Source organism: Ailuropoda melanoleuca, chromosome 11 (assembly GCF_002007445.2).
Source record: "Ailuropoda melanoleuca isolate Jingjing chromosome 11, ASM200744v2, whole genome shotgun sequence".
NCBI classification, from domain to species: domain Eukaryota; kingdom Metazoa; phylum Chordata; class Mammalia; order Carnivora; family Ursidae; genus Ailuropoda; species Ailuropoda melanoleuca.
Window position 1 is genome coordinate 12,595,399 of NC_048228.1, and position 12,557 is coordinate 12,607,955.

The 12,557-nt window shown below is 55.8% G+C and overlaps 1 protein-coding gene across 1 annotated transcript in view; it reads left to right on the forward strand.

The window, feature by feature from the left end:
* The window catches only part of ACTL8 (actin like 8), a 105,356-nt gene that overhangs the window by 18,600 nt on the left and 74,199 nt on the right, over nt 1–12,557 (forward strand). The window lies entirely within an intron of this gene.

The window sequence follows — 12,557 nt, forward strand, 5'->3', positions numbered from 1 at the left end:
GGCTTTCTGCCTGGACCCTGCAGGCAGACATTTCTGTCGCTCCCAGTTTGTGTTGATGTAGGTAACTCCGTGAGACGGGCAGCACGGGCCATCTCTGTCTTAGACCCCCCTGCTTTTGTGGACGATGGAGCAGAATCTAAGCATCTTCCTGTCCTCTCTGATGCCCCGGCGCTTAGCTCAGAGATGCCTTAGCTGCTCTCGGTAGGAATCCTTGCTCTGCTACCCTCCTGCTTTCTTCCCCATCTTCGCCTTATGTCAGAAGCCCAGACAATTAGCACCGTTGCCTGGACTGGATGTGGGGTTTGGGCAGGTGCTGGAGCATGAAAGAGGACTGTGGGGGAAACCTTGGTTAGAACCCCAAATAAGAACAGCTACATGGGGGGCGCCTGGGGGGCTCATTTGGTGAAGCATCTGACTCTTGATTTCAGTTCAGGTCATGATCTCAGGGTCGTGAGATCAAGCCCCGCATTGAGCCTGCTCGAGATTCTTTCTCTCTCCCCCTCTGCCCCTCCCCTCCTCTAAAAAACAAAAAGGAACAGCTAATATGTACTAGCACTTACTGTGCCGGACTCCATTCCCAGGGGTGTTAGCTCCCCCCAACTTCTGACTATGCCTGTGAGTCCTGCTGTAGCTTTACAGAGGAGGCACGGAGTGAGGGGTCCGCGTCCTCAGTGCTGGGATGTAGGACTCTGCAGGAAGCTTCTGGAAGCAGCAGTGGCTGGAGAGGGTGGGGGTTGGGGGGTCTGGAGGATTCCATGTTTGGTACTGCCATGTCTGCCCCACCTTGCCATTCCCTGGGGTGCCAAGGGGTTCCCTGCTCTGCCAATGGTCTGGAGTCAGAGACCAGGGCCAAGCTTCTGTTATTTTGTGTCTCTCTTCATGTGCACCTGTTCTGCTCTCGGCTCCGAGCTAAGTACTTTGACATCTTATTTGGTCTTCACAGTTCTACAGGGAGGCACGGTACCCACCCCCCCGCTCCCCCCAACAGGCTCAGAGAGGTGAAGGCACATGCCCCAGATCACACAGCTGGGAAGAGTGGGGAGGGTATTGTCAGCTGGACCTCTTTCCTGCTGCCCCCATCCATCAGTTGGTGCCCACTCCCTGCCCCTGTAGCTCAGCCTTCTGGGTCCACTCCTCCCCACTTGTCCCCTTCCTCCCTGTGGCTGGGCCAGACCTCCCCGTGGGAGGCAGGAAATGGATTTTTCAAGGGAGGAAGCCAAGGGGGGCAGACACTGGGTTGGAAGGAGGTGAAGTGGGTGGAGTGAGAAGCTCTGCTAGGTAGGACCACATCCTCGCTTCATCCTGACCCCCGCCCCATTATGAGGCCCTCAATCCCATCTCCCCTTCCCCCCACCCTCACCGCCTTAGTCTCCCAGAAGGGGCTTCACGGCTCATCTGGTCTAGGCTTTCAACAGATGCCTTGGAAGTAGTGAGACCCTTTGGTGAAATGACATCATGCATGTACTCCAGCACTCCCAGCAGAGAAGAGCGAGTGGTCTGGTGGCAGTCGGGGGTCTGGGCTAGGACCCCACTTTCTCTTCCTCCCCTTCAGGAATGCCTCTCAGGCCCCTCCAGGGAACATTGGGGTCCCAAGAAGTGCACTTTGAAAACCCCGAATCGCAACCATACCCTTCTTGAGCAGAGGGGGTGAAGGAGGCCCGGGGAAATCACCTGACTCGCTCAAGGTCGCTCACGGAGTCTGTGGCAGAGGCGAGGCCTGGACTGCGTGGCATCCACGGTGTGTGTCCTGTGTATCCTCTGCGCTGCTGGGGGCTCCCCAGAGCCTCCCCCAGCCGCACTTTGTAAAATTCCCTATGCAAATGCCACGCGCGCCCCTGGTGCAGTGTTTGCTCGAGGCTGCGGAGACTGGTGCTGGCAAATCCTTATCGCTAAAGCGGGGATCGTCATTCTGGGCCTTCCCCCACCCTGCTTTCCAGGCTGAGATAAGAGGCATTAACTGTCTCCGAGAAAGGAACTCCAGGAGCAGCAGAGGTAATAAATGGTGTTTGCTGATCAGCACCGTGTTTGGCTGAATCTCCTTGAAGAAAAGACACAGAAATAGCTCAGCAGGCCCCAGAAGCCCCAAGACCTGCCTTTCCCTGGAGACGTGAGGCTGTGGCCGACCCCTGTCGTTACTGGGCCCCCTTCTCAGTGGGAACCTCTAAGGAGCCCCCAGCAACTCCAGGAGGAGCTGGGTCACCAGCAGGTGGGGAGCGTACCCAGTGTCCAATCAGCCCCATCCGGCGATGTGTTCTTAAGTCTCTGCACCCCTATGGGCCTCAGTTTCTCCACCTGTACCATAAGCGGCTGGCCTGGATCATCCCTAGTGCCTTAGTCGCTTAGGTGGTCTCTGTCTTCTAAACCCCAGGCTGCCTTGGGCTGCTGCCCGCCACCCCGCATGCAGGTGAATCCACGGGCTCCCCGCCGGGCCCCATCTGCGTCCCTCTGGCTCCCGTGCCGCACACCTGTTCCCCTCCTGGAGGACCGACTCTAAAGGAAGCGGGTCCTTTGTCAGCAGAGCTGCCTCACCTGGCAAAGGGACTTTTATCTTTATGAGCAGGACTTCCTGCTGCATCAGCAGGAACTTCTGGCCAGGGAAGAAACCGGCTCCTGCTCTGATGAGAGGCTTTGGGGATCCCAGCCTCTCGTCCTCTGGAATATCAAGGCTGGAGCCGGCTGCCAGGAGCTGGCACGCTGGCGTGTCTCAGTGGTTAAGGGCACGGACTTAGGAGCAAAACAGACCTGGCCTTGAATTCTGGCTTTTGCCACTTAATTGCTGTGTGACCTTGGGCTAGTCGCTTTATTGTCATATGACTTAGCTTCCCTAACTGGATCATGGGGGCCGAAAACAGTGCCTCATTAAATGATAGGAATGGTTGAAGAAATAAATAACACGTATAAATATTCAGCACATTGCCTGACACGTAGTAAAGACTTGGTTGTGATAAATCATTATCAACTCCGATTTTTTCCTGTACCTCCGTCCTTTGCAATGAGACCTTGCAGCTGTCCCAAAAGGCAGAGTCTGTAACTCCCTCCCTTGTTCCTGGTCTGGCTTTGTGATCAGCTTTGGCCAAAGGGGAGTGACTCGGCACTGGTTCCAAGTCCAGATCTTGCACGTTGCTCCCACACTTCTGGCTTTGTCATGAGAGCATCCCCCGGGCTAGCCTGCTGGAGGGTGGGAGACGCGTGGAGAGGGGACTGGGCCGGCCTCCTTGCTTAGCCAACAGCCAGCCAAGCCCAGACATAGGAGCCCAGGCCAGCTCAGAGCCACTCGACTGACCCCCAGGCTTATGAGCTAAATAAATGCTTGTTTTAAGGCGCTCAGTTTGGGGATGGTTTGTTACACGGCATCAACGTGACATTAGACCCTCCTGATGCCGGTGTGTGTGATTACACTGAGGGTGTCAGAGGCAGCCCCTGGACTCACTTGCTGTGGGGCTTTGGGGAAGTTACATGAACTGTGCATTCCTGTTTGCTAGATGGTAGCAAAAACACCCAGGGTGTTTTTGTGGTGGCAGCTGTGGCTTAGATGCAAGACTTGGGCTGAGGTTTGAAAACTAGCTCCTCTGCTTTTCTCTTTTCTCTTCTTTCTCTTNATTTGTGACCTTTAGGCTTTTGCACCTAATGGACAATGTTTATTTTCTAATTTACTTGAATTTTTTGTGGGGCTCAACAACACCCTCCTTGGAATTTATACATTCATCGAATATCCACTCTTCTCCTTTGTATAGTGATGAGTATCCCCACCTGTCATCAAATATTCACACATCACTTACTATGTATCAGACTCTCTGCTAGGTGAAGAGAATATAGCAATGAATCATGTGTAGTCTTGGCCCTCCAAGAGTTTATGGTCTAGTGGAGGAGACAGGTGAACAGGTAAGTGCAAAAGAATGTCTGTGATAGAATGAAATAAAATAGGGCACAAAGAAAGGAGCAGTCATTTCTGTCACTCAGGTGCTATGCTTCTTTTCAAGGAAGGGAAGGGGGTGGTACACCCATTAACAAAAACAATCTCACTGCTGGTTGTTTCCCACCCTAGAAAAATACAGATGTCTACAGAAAATGGGGAGCAGGACAGGAACCAGGGGAGGGCTGGCCTCTTCTATTGGCCTGACAGATATAAGTGGAATTCCAAAGAATAGCCAGCCAATTTTTCCCTTCCCTTCCCTTCCCTTCCCTTCCCTTCCCTTCCCTTCCCTTCCCTTCCCTTCCCTTCCCTTCCCTTCCCTTCCCTTTTCTTTTTAAAAAGTCTTCACAGGGTTATTTGCCACAGGGATCTTCACTCTCCTACTTTCTTAACCCCTGACCTTGAAACCTCCCTTGACCTGTCTGAGCCTCAGGCTCTTTCCATGTTGAGTAAAAACCCATCTCAGGGGGCGCCTGGCTGGCTCAGTCTGAAGAGTGTATGACTCCTGATCTGGGGGTCTTGAGTTCAAGCCCCATGCTGGATGGAGAGATTGCGTGGGTAAATAAATAAACTTAAAAAAAAAGCTCATCTCAAAAGGACTGTCGTGACGATTAGAACATGTATGTATCAGGGGCTGAACTTATGTGAGGTGCTTGGCACATACGAGGGACCGGCTCTGGTTACCTGCGGCTACTTTACAAAACACGCCCAACTTAGAGGTAAAACAATTATTTACTATTTCCCTTGACCCTGTGAGCTGATGGGTTGGTTTTTCTGCTCTGTCTGTTTCTGGCAGGGTGACCACAGCAGGGGACATGTTCCTGGGAGTGGGACTTCTCTGGGCTGAAGCTGGGAGGGTCCCAGGCAAACTGAGATGAGCAGGTCACTGCTGCTGTCCGGGTCACTCATGCAGCTGAAGCCAGTGGTGGGTTTGACTGGCCGGGATGTCCAGGATGGTTTCACTCACACGGCTGGCACCGGCTGCTGGCCGGGGGCTGGGAGCTCCGCTGGGGTTCCTTGCTGGGGCTTCCAGGTTCTTCTCAGTAGCCCGGGCTTCCTTTTAGTCTGGGAGTCTCAAGATAGCCTTCTAAGAGGGGGTGTTCCAAGACAAAAAGCCCCAAAGAGCAGGGACCTGTAGAGCTTCTCCTTGCTCGTGCTTGCTCATGTCCCGTTGGCCAAAGCGAGTCACATGGCCTAACCCAGAGTTGGTGCAGGAGGGACAGGAATATGAGGCGGGAACACCAGGAACCATGATCACTGGGGGCCTCTGGTGTACTGGTCTACCACTAGCTTGGGGATGGTCTGGGTTGTTGCTGTGATCCTTATAGATAGAGTGAAAGGCCTGGATTGATGATCTCTGAGATCCCTCCCACCACCTCCCACCAGCTCTCCTGTTCTGCGACCCGGGAGGATGAATGACTTGCTCAGGGCCACACAGGGAGGTGGGGGGGGGCAGAAGCAGATAAATCATGGAACTCACATAAGCAGCACTATTGATAAAGCAATCGGAAACGACAGAAACATAAAACATCATCCATCGGAGCATTTGTTAAGGATTTTAAATGGGGCAGGACCAGCAGAGGGGCCAGCCACTCTGTACTTGCATTATTGCAGATGGTGAAGTGTTGGGAAAAAAGTCAGGGGGGCCTGGGGCAAGCGGGGGGTGACTGTCACATAGACACTAGCCCCCTTCCGTGACTGTGCAGATGCCTTGCTGGAGGGGCTGTGTTTTCAAGCTGAGGCTCAGAGGGGTCAAGTCACTTGCCCAAAGCCACATAGCTAGGACGTGGCCAAGTAGGGATTCGAACCAGGACTGTCTGTTTGCAAAGCCCAGGGCGTACTTGTCGAGCCACACTGCCTTTGGGCTTCATACTATCTCTGCCTTTCCCCAGGAGGCTGGATCAGGGCAGACTATCGGTGTTCAGGTGGGCACCAGGCTTCTGCCTCTCCTCTCTGATATGAGGCCGCCAGGGACCACACCCCATGAGTCTACAGGTCAGGAAATCCCAGTTAATTGCATTTTTGACCCCAAAGCCCTTCTGACCAGCAGTCTGGTGGGTGGTTAAGGTCAGACATTGGATTGGGCTAAGTCCCTTATCAGCTGTGGGACTTGGGATAAGGACCCTAAGGTCTCTGGGCCTCAGTTTCCCCAGACAGCTGTAAGGATGAAATGAGAGGGTGCACAGTGAGCCCTGAGCCCAATGCCTGGCTCCTGGGAAACTCTGTAAAACTCTCTGGCATCCTGCATTGAAACTCCGAGATCCTACCTGGCAGTGGCGGAAGGGACAGGATGACGGATGACCTCTCCAGGTCTCCTTCAGACAGGAGTCTCCCCGCAAGGCCCAGCAAAGCGGGTGCAGACGGGCCTGCCTCCCCCACCCCTGTAACCCCCGGCGGCAGCAGACGATCAAAAAGGAAATGTGAGCAAAACAGAACGGTCGGTTGGCCGGCGGCACCCGCTGCTGATTTATTCTTGGGAAGGGCCCTGCGTCCCCTGGAACGGTGACCTCTATTAATGTTGACGTGTTCAAAAGCTGCATATTGGGATGCAGGGCGCCTCTTCTTTCCCTTTAAAGAACCCGCTGTTCAGTTTCAAAGACCCTGGCCGAGCGTGAGTAGTGTCTGGGAGTGCAATTCCTCGAGGAGGAATATTCCATCAAACGCCGCGTGATAAATGGGGGCCCGAGCCACTGTAGACACTCACTTTGGATGAACGGAGACTTCACTCGCAGGGATAAAAGGAGATTCATTCCAAAAGGAATGGCTGAACAAACAGCGGGCGCCTGTGTGCCTTTCCGCCTCCCCCTCCTTCGCTGCAGCCCCGCTCCCCGCTCCTGGCCGGGGCAAGAACCCATGGCAGGGCCTGGGGGGGGCCTCGGTGTGCCCAGGACCAGCAGGGGGCTTTGCATACGCCCCTCTCCTTGCACGCCCACCACCTGCGGCCTGGTGGGAGTTACGGCCGTCCTACTGCAGACGCATGAGAAGCCCAGAGGGTCTGGGGACTCGCCTGAGGTCACGCAGCCCAGGAAGCCAGGAGCCGGGGGGCTGGCTCTCTGTTTTCCTCAGAGCACTAGCCCTGGACGGACTCGCGAAAACAAGCAGTACCAACCACAGCACGTCGCGGCGGGGAAACAGAGGCCCAGATGGGGGATGTGACTTGCCCAAGGTCACATGGCCAGTTTGGTAGAAAAATTTCTAGGAGTCAGCAGAGAAAGGAAGTGGAACCGCTGGCCCATGGTTGGCACTTTGTGGATTTCCTTTTTGTGGAAGTCCATTTCCTTCGCTCTCTCCCTCCCCTTCTCCCTCCTTTCTGTAGCCAAGGCCAAGGGAAGGAGGGGGAATTACCCGACGAGAGGGAAAAGTCACGAGGTGGAGAGAGCCTCTGGGTCACCCAGCTGCCCCGGAGAGAAGTCGGGTTATGCCGAGTCTCCCTTTCATACACACAAGTCCTGCAGACAAGAGTGAGCTGTGGGGACAGTGCTGGGGGTCCGGAGTGTTGTTCTGCACCGTGGTTCCCAGCAGAGGGCATGCGGCTGCCCGAGGGCTAGGCCCCACGACCCCCAGAGCATGGGGGGGGGTGAGCGGTGCCACCTGGGGCCCATCTCACCCGCTCTCCCCTCTGTGACCCATTCCAGACAGAAAAGTCTAGAACTGACTTCAAGTGCTTCCTCATTGCTCATAGGAGAACATGGCAGGGTGGGGTGGGGTGGGGGGGATCTCCCCTTGCCCCTGAAGGGCAGCTGTCGGTCCCTGCACACGCATCCTGCTTCTTCCCACCCCGCTTTTTCTCACACTGCTCCCTCTGACTGGAATGTCTCCCTCCCTCCCTCCCTGCCTGAGGCCTGCCTCCGAGCTCAGCATAAGGGCTGCCTCCTCCTTGACCCTTACCCTGGGCCTGGGCCGCTCCTCTGGGCTCCTGCAGCCCCTGGGCTGGCTTCTCTGGGAGCCCTCATCACCTGGGCAGTGACGCCCTACTCTGTGTCCACCGGGCTGGACCCTGCGCCCCTGGGGGTCCGTTCACGTCGGCGGCTCCTGGGCCTGGCACACAGCAGGTGCTCTGTAAGCATGACGGTAACTCCACTGAGTTACCACCCCTCCGCCGGCAGCTGTCCGTGGGACATGGGCATGGCTGTGTGAGTGTGCGAGGTTGCAGGTGCGTGTGTGTGTGCACGTCTGTGTGTGTGGATAGGGCTCAATCATCCCAGCTGCTTCTTTGGCAAAAGGCCCAGGATTTATGGTTCAGGTCTGATGGTCCTATAGATTCCTCTCCCGAACCCCCGGCAGGGAAGAGTCCATGGGGGCCGAGCCGGGGTCGAGGCCTGGTCCCTCTGGCCTCCGTTCATCACACCCCTGAGCTCCCCATCAATCCTGCTTCTAATGTGCCCAAGGATTGATATTCTTTTCTTGGCCTGGCCAAGGGCCGGATCGATTTCTGTCTTAAAGGCACCAGCCTCCCTTCACAGCCATCAACTGGACATTTTGTGGAGGCGGTTATTTAAAAATACAGCACCTTTCATTTTGTTCTTGACTCAGAAATCCCGCAGGCTCTCGTGGATTGACCCTGGGCGCAGGGCAGCGCGGTGCTTGCTGCTTCCCGTGGATTATCTCATTTAATCTCTCGATGACGATTTGAGATGGGTCCTCATGACCCCTTTCGGACGAAGGCATGGAAGCTTAGGCTGATGAGGAAGCTTGCCCAAGGGGCAGCGCTGGGACCGGAGCCCCATGTCTCTGACAGTGGGTCCTTAAGCATAGTGGGGACCCGACCCCGCTTGGGTGAAACCCCACGATCCCTACACCCAGGAAGGGTCTGGGGACAGTCCTAAAGCCCTTCATCGGGGCTACCTCGGGTGCTGTGGGTGTTTCCCTCCCCATTCTGCTTCTCGCAGCCTCTGCCAGCTTAATTGCAATTAAGGATAAGCACTGCTGAATAGGGCTCCCTGGGCAATTTAATAACCTTATCTCACTCCAGCCAACCCTGGGGCCACAGTGCCCCTGGCCTGGGGCGACAGAAGCCTTCTTTATCAGGCTGTGGGCAGCTCTCGGGTTTTTCCTCTTAGAGAAGAGGGCACAATGATCTCGCCTGCGGGCATCTCTGTCCCCAGATGCACTGCTAGTGGCTGACTGTGGCCTGGGATTTCCCCAAAGCTTGGGGCTTCTCTTCAGGAATGCCCTCAGAGTTGCTGGTCTGAAATCTCAGGGCTGGATCAGCTCCAGGGTCACTGGGGGCATTCCTCAGTTCCCGCCACCCCCCCCCCCAGGGACTGGCCACGTTGCTTGGAAGGGATGGCACTCTGTCCGGCCGTGTTTAGGGGGGTGGCTGTGAGTTCTTGCGCGAGCCCCTGCCAGTCTGTGAGCTCCCCCTGCAGAGGCAGGGGCCCGTGTCGGACCCGGAGCAGGACATCGTTAGCTAAGGGAAAAACGGAACGGCCCAGGGTCCTCTTTGGCGGCTGGTGTATTTTCCTCCTGGCCGTGGTGGTGGGGAGGGTTTGCCTCACTGGGAGTGTGTCCGGGGGGACCCTTTTCCTTGTGGAAGGAACCAGATTGGATTGGCCCTGATGCCGAGGGGAGAAAAACAGCGGGACCCCGTAACCCAGGCTTAAGCCCAAGGTGTTCTTTTCTGTGGCTGGAGGCAGTACAGAGCGTGGCGCCCAGAGTCGGCAGGACCTGCGGAACCCTGCCTCTGCCACTTGAAGCCAGTGTCTGTGGACAAGGGATTTGCCTTTGTTGAGCCCCTGTCCTCCTCTGTCCTCCTCTGTGAACCGCGGCCTCCGGCAGGAGTACAGACATCGTGAGAAGACGGAGAGGAAATGAATCCGTGGTGTCAGGGCCTCTAACAGGCCGGGGCCAAAGTCGGCCTGTGTGTTTGTGGTAATTATTTTATTTGATCTTCACGTGAGCATCCTTCAAGAAGTCACTGGGAAATTGAGGATCAGAGACAGGGAGCAATTCATCCAGGTCACACCGATGTCCGGAGAGAGCTCCGAACCCTAGCACCCTGTCCGAGGCTATCTCTCTGGAGGGCCGGGGCCCAGGGCTGTCCGGCTCTCCCCTTTGTCTCTGACTCATCCCGTGACCGTGGCCAAGTCCCTTCACCTCTTGGGGTCTCGGTTGTTCCATCTTTAAGATGGTCTTACTCCTTTCGTTGAATGAAGGCACTCGGCTGGATTTGATGGGATGGATTAGACTGGAAGAAACAATCCAGTGTCATTCTGTTCTTTGTGGTCACTGAAGCCCAGAGGAGAGCAGCGTTTCCAGAGTTGCACAGCACTGGGGATAGAGCCAGAACCGGAGGTTTCCACCTTCCAGGGCAAGAACCCAAGAGACGATATCAGGTGGGCCTCCCTCCTGCTGAGAGCTCCGGGTCTGTCCCAGATGGCAGGTGCGTAACCATCCCCCCACCCCCCGCCCTGCCCAGCTGCAGGCTCCCTGCTTCTTGCCTCCCCCCCAACTTTGGCCTCTAAAAGTGGGCCTCGCCAGTTAGAGACTGTGCCTTTCTGTGGAGGGCTGGAGTTCCAGCGCCTTCCCCCTCGCCTTCCCCGTCTCCACCCAGAGCTGGAATGGACACCCCTCCCCCAATGTTCTGATCAGATCATCATGAACGAGGTGGACCAACTGGGCGGGAGACTTGCAGCTTCACTGGGCGACCACCCACTCCCCTGCTGCATCGGGAGCCCGACCGTCAGCAACGTGGGGGCAAAGGAAGAAGCACTTTTGGAGACTGCAGAACCCCCCTCACCCTCTCCCCAAGTCTCAGGGCCTTGAGGAAAGGCCTGTGGAACACGCTCCATTTGGCAAATGGGATGGGAAGTACGGCAAGGAATCCCACAGGAAGTAGAGAGAAATATCCTGGAATAAACGATGCCCCGCCAGACCTGATACCAAAGAAGGGACTGGAATCCCATTCTGGGAGATGGATGTTCCATTCCCATTAGTTCCCTGTGGATACTGGATTATTGATACCCTAGAAGCTTTGTGTCCTGGGAATACTGATATTTAAGGATCACTGGAACCCTATCTCTGGGGACTGTGACTGTAGCCATGTTAGTCATCCAAGAACACCCCTATTCAGGAAGAGACCCCCATTCCAGAAAGCCTATCTTCCCAGCGTATTAATTCACTGAGGTGTTGATGCCGCAGAAATATTCCTTTCTCACGCCCAGGCTCTCAGCAACCAGGCTTTCCTGGGAGCCCATTCCAGGCTTGCTGGCGTCCCTGTGAGTGGTGTCCCCGGATGGCTTTTGGAGAAATACTTCTAGAACATGACCCTCTCCCCGGGCTGGATCACAGTCACCCCGAGTGCTTCCTAAAGCACACAGCTGGGCAACCCCAGAGTTTCAGAATCAGCAGGTCTCCAGGCCCCAGAATTTACCTTCCTAACAAGTTCCCAGGGGACACTGATGTTACTGGTCCAGGGATTGCACTGTGAACACCACTGTTCCAGAATTTAGGGGCCAGGTCCTCGACCCTGGTTGCACCTAGAATCGCCTATGAGAGTTTAAACTGCTGCCAAGGTCCAGGGCCCCCACTGTGAGGAATAGATTTAGTTGATCTGGGATGGGGCAGGTAATTTTTAAAGTTCTCTAGGTGATTCTCGAGAGAGGAGGACCATTGGTCTCAGCCAAGCTTGGGACAGAGCGAGTAAGCAGCAGCTGCATTCTAGTAAACGTTCTGAGATGGGGGAGACCAAGACACAGCCTGGGGCTTTGGGGGAGATCCTAGGGCTTGGCTTCCACCGGGGGGCCAACCCAGACTCAGGGCCCAGTAAGCCCCTGACCTTCCTCTTGGAGCTACTGGGATGACTTCTCCTGGATCTGGCACAGCGGTCTGTTCATTCATTCATCCATATTCAGTCGACACGCATTGGGCGCCTACTAGGAGCCCTGTTTAGACCCCGGGGGCATACAGTGTGGATGAACCAGACCGAGATCCCCGCCTTCATGAAGCTCACGTCCCAGTTCATAGCGCCAGTGCTGCCCAGTGTGGTCCAAAAGTGCCTTGGCACCTGGGCGTCTCTGTTCCCACTCACAACTGGGCAAAGCGACGGGACCTAAAGATTGGGCCAAGCGGTGGGGTCGGGGCTGGGCACAGGGGCAGTAGGGGACGCTCCCAGCACACCGTCCGGGTAGATTCTCCAAAACCTGGCCAAGCAGGGGTGTGTGTGTGTGTGTGTGTGTGCGTGTGTCAAACTGTTTCCTGGGTTCTGACTCCTCTTGGCACACCTTGGTTTGGCTTCTAGACTACAGCCACCTCAGGGCCATCGGGTGCGTCCATCCGCCTCCAGCAAAGACGGCAGCAGGTCTTCCTGGGGTTGGGTCTGGGAGCCCCTTCTGTCCCCTGTCTGCCCCTTTGTTCTCCTCCTTTGGTTTTGTTTCCCTTTCTTTTCTACCCTCTGTCTCAGCCTCTTATTCCTGACCCCTTCTTTCCGTTGTTCTCTTTGCATTTCTTCTCCGTTTGCCTGTCTCCATCCCTCCAGGCAGTTAGACCCCTGGCCCCGTAGGACATTGGGAAGCATCTGGCCTGATTGGACCTCTCCTCTCTGGTTCCATCCTTTCCCTGATGAACATACTCTAAGCCCCAAACTCCAGGACCCTGGGCACCTTCACTTGTTTCCCTCCCGCCATTGGCTGCAGAACACGCCCCC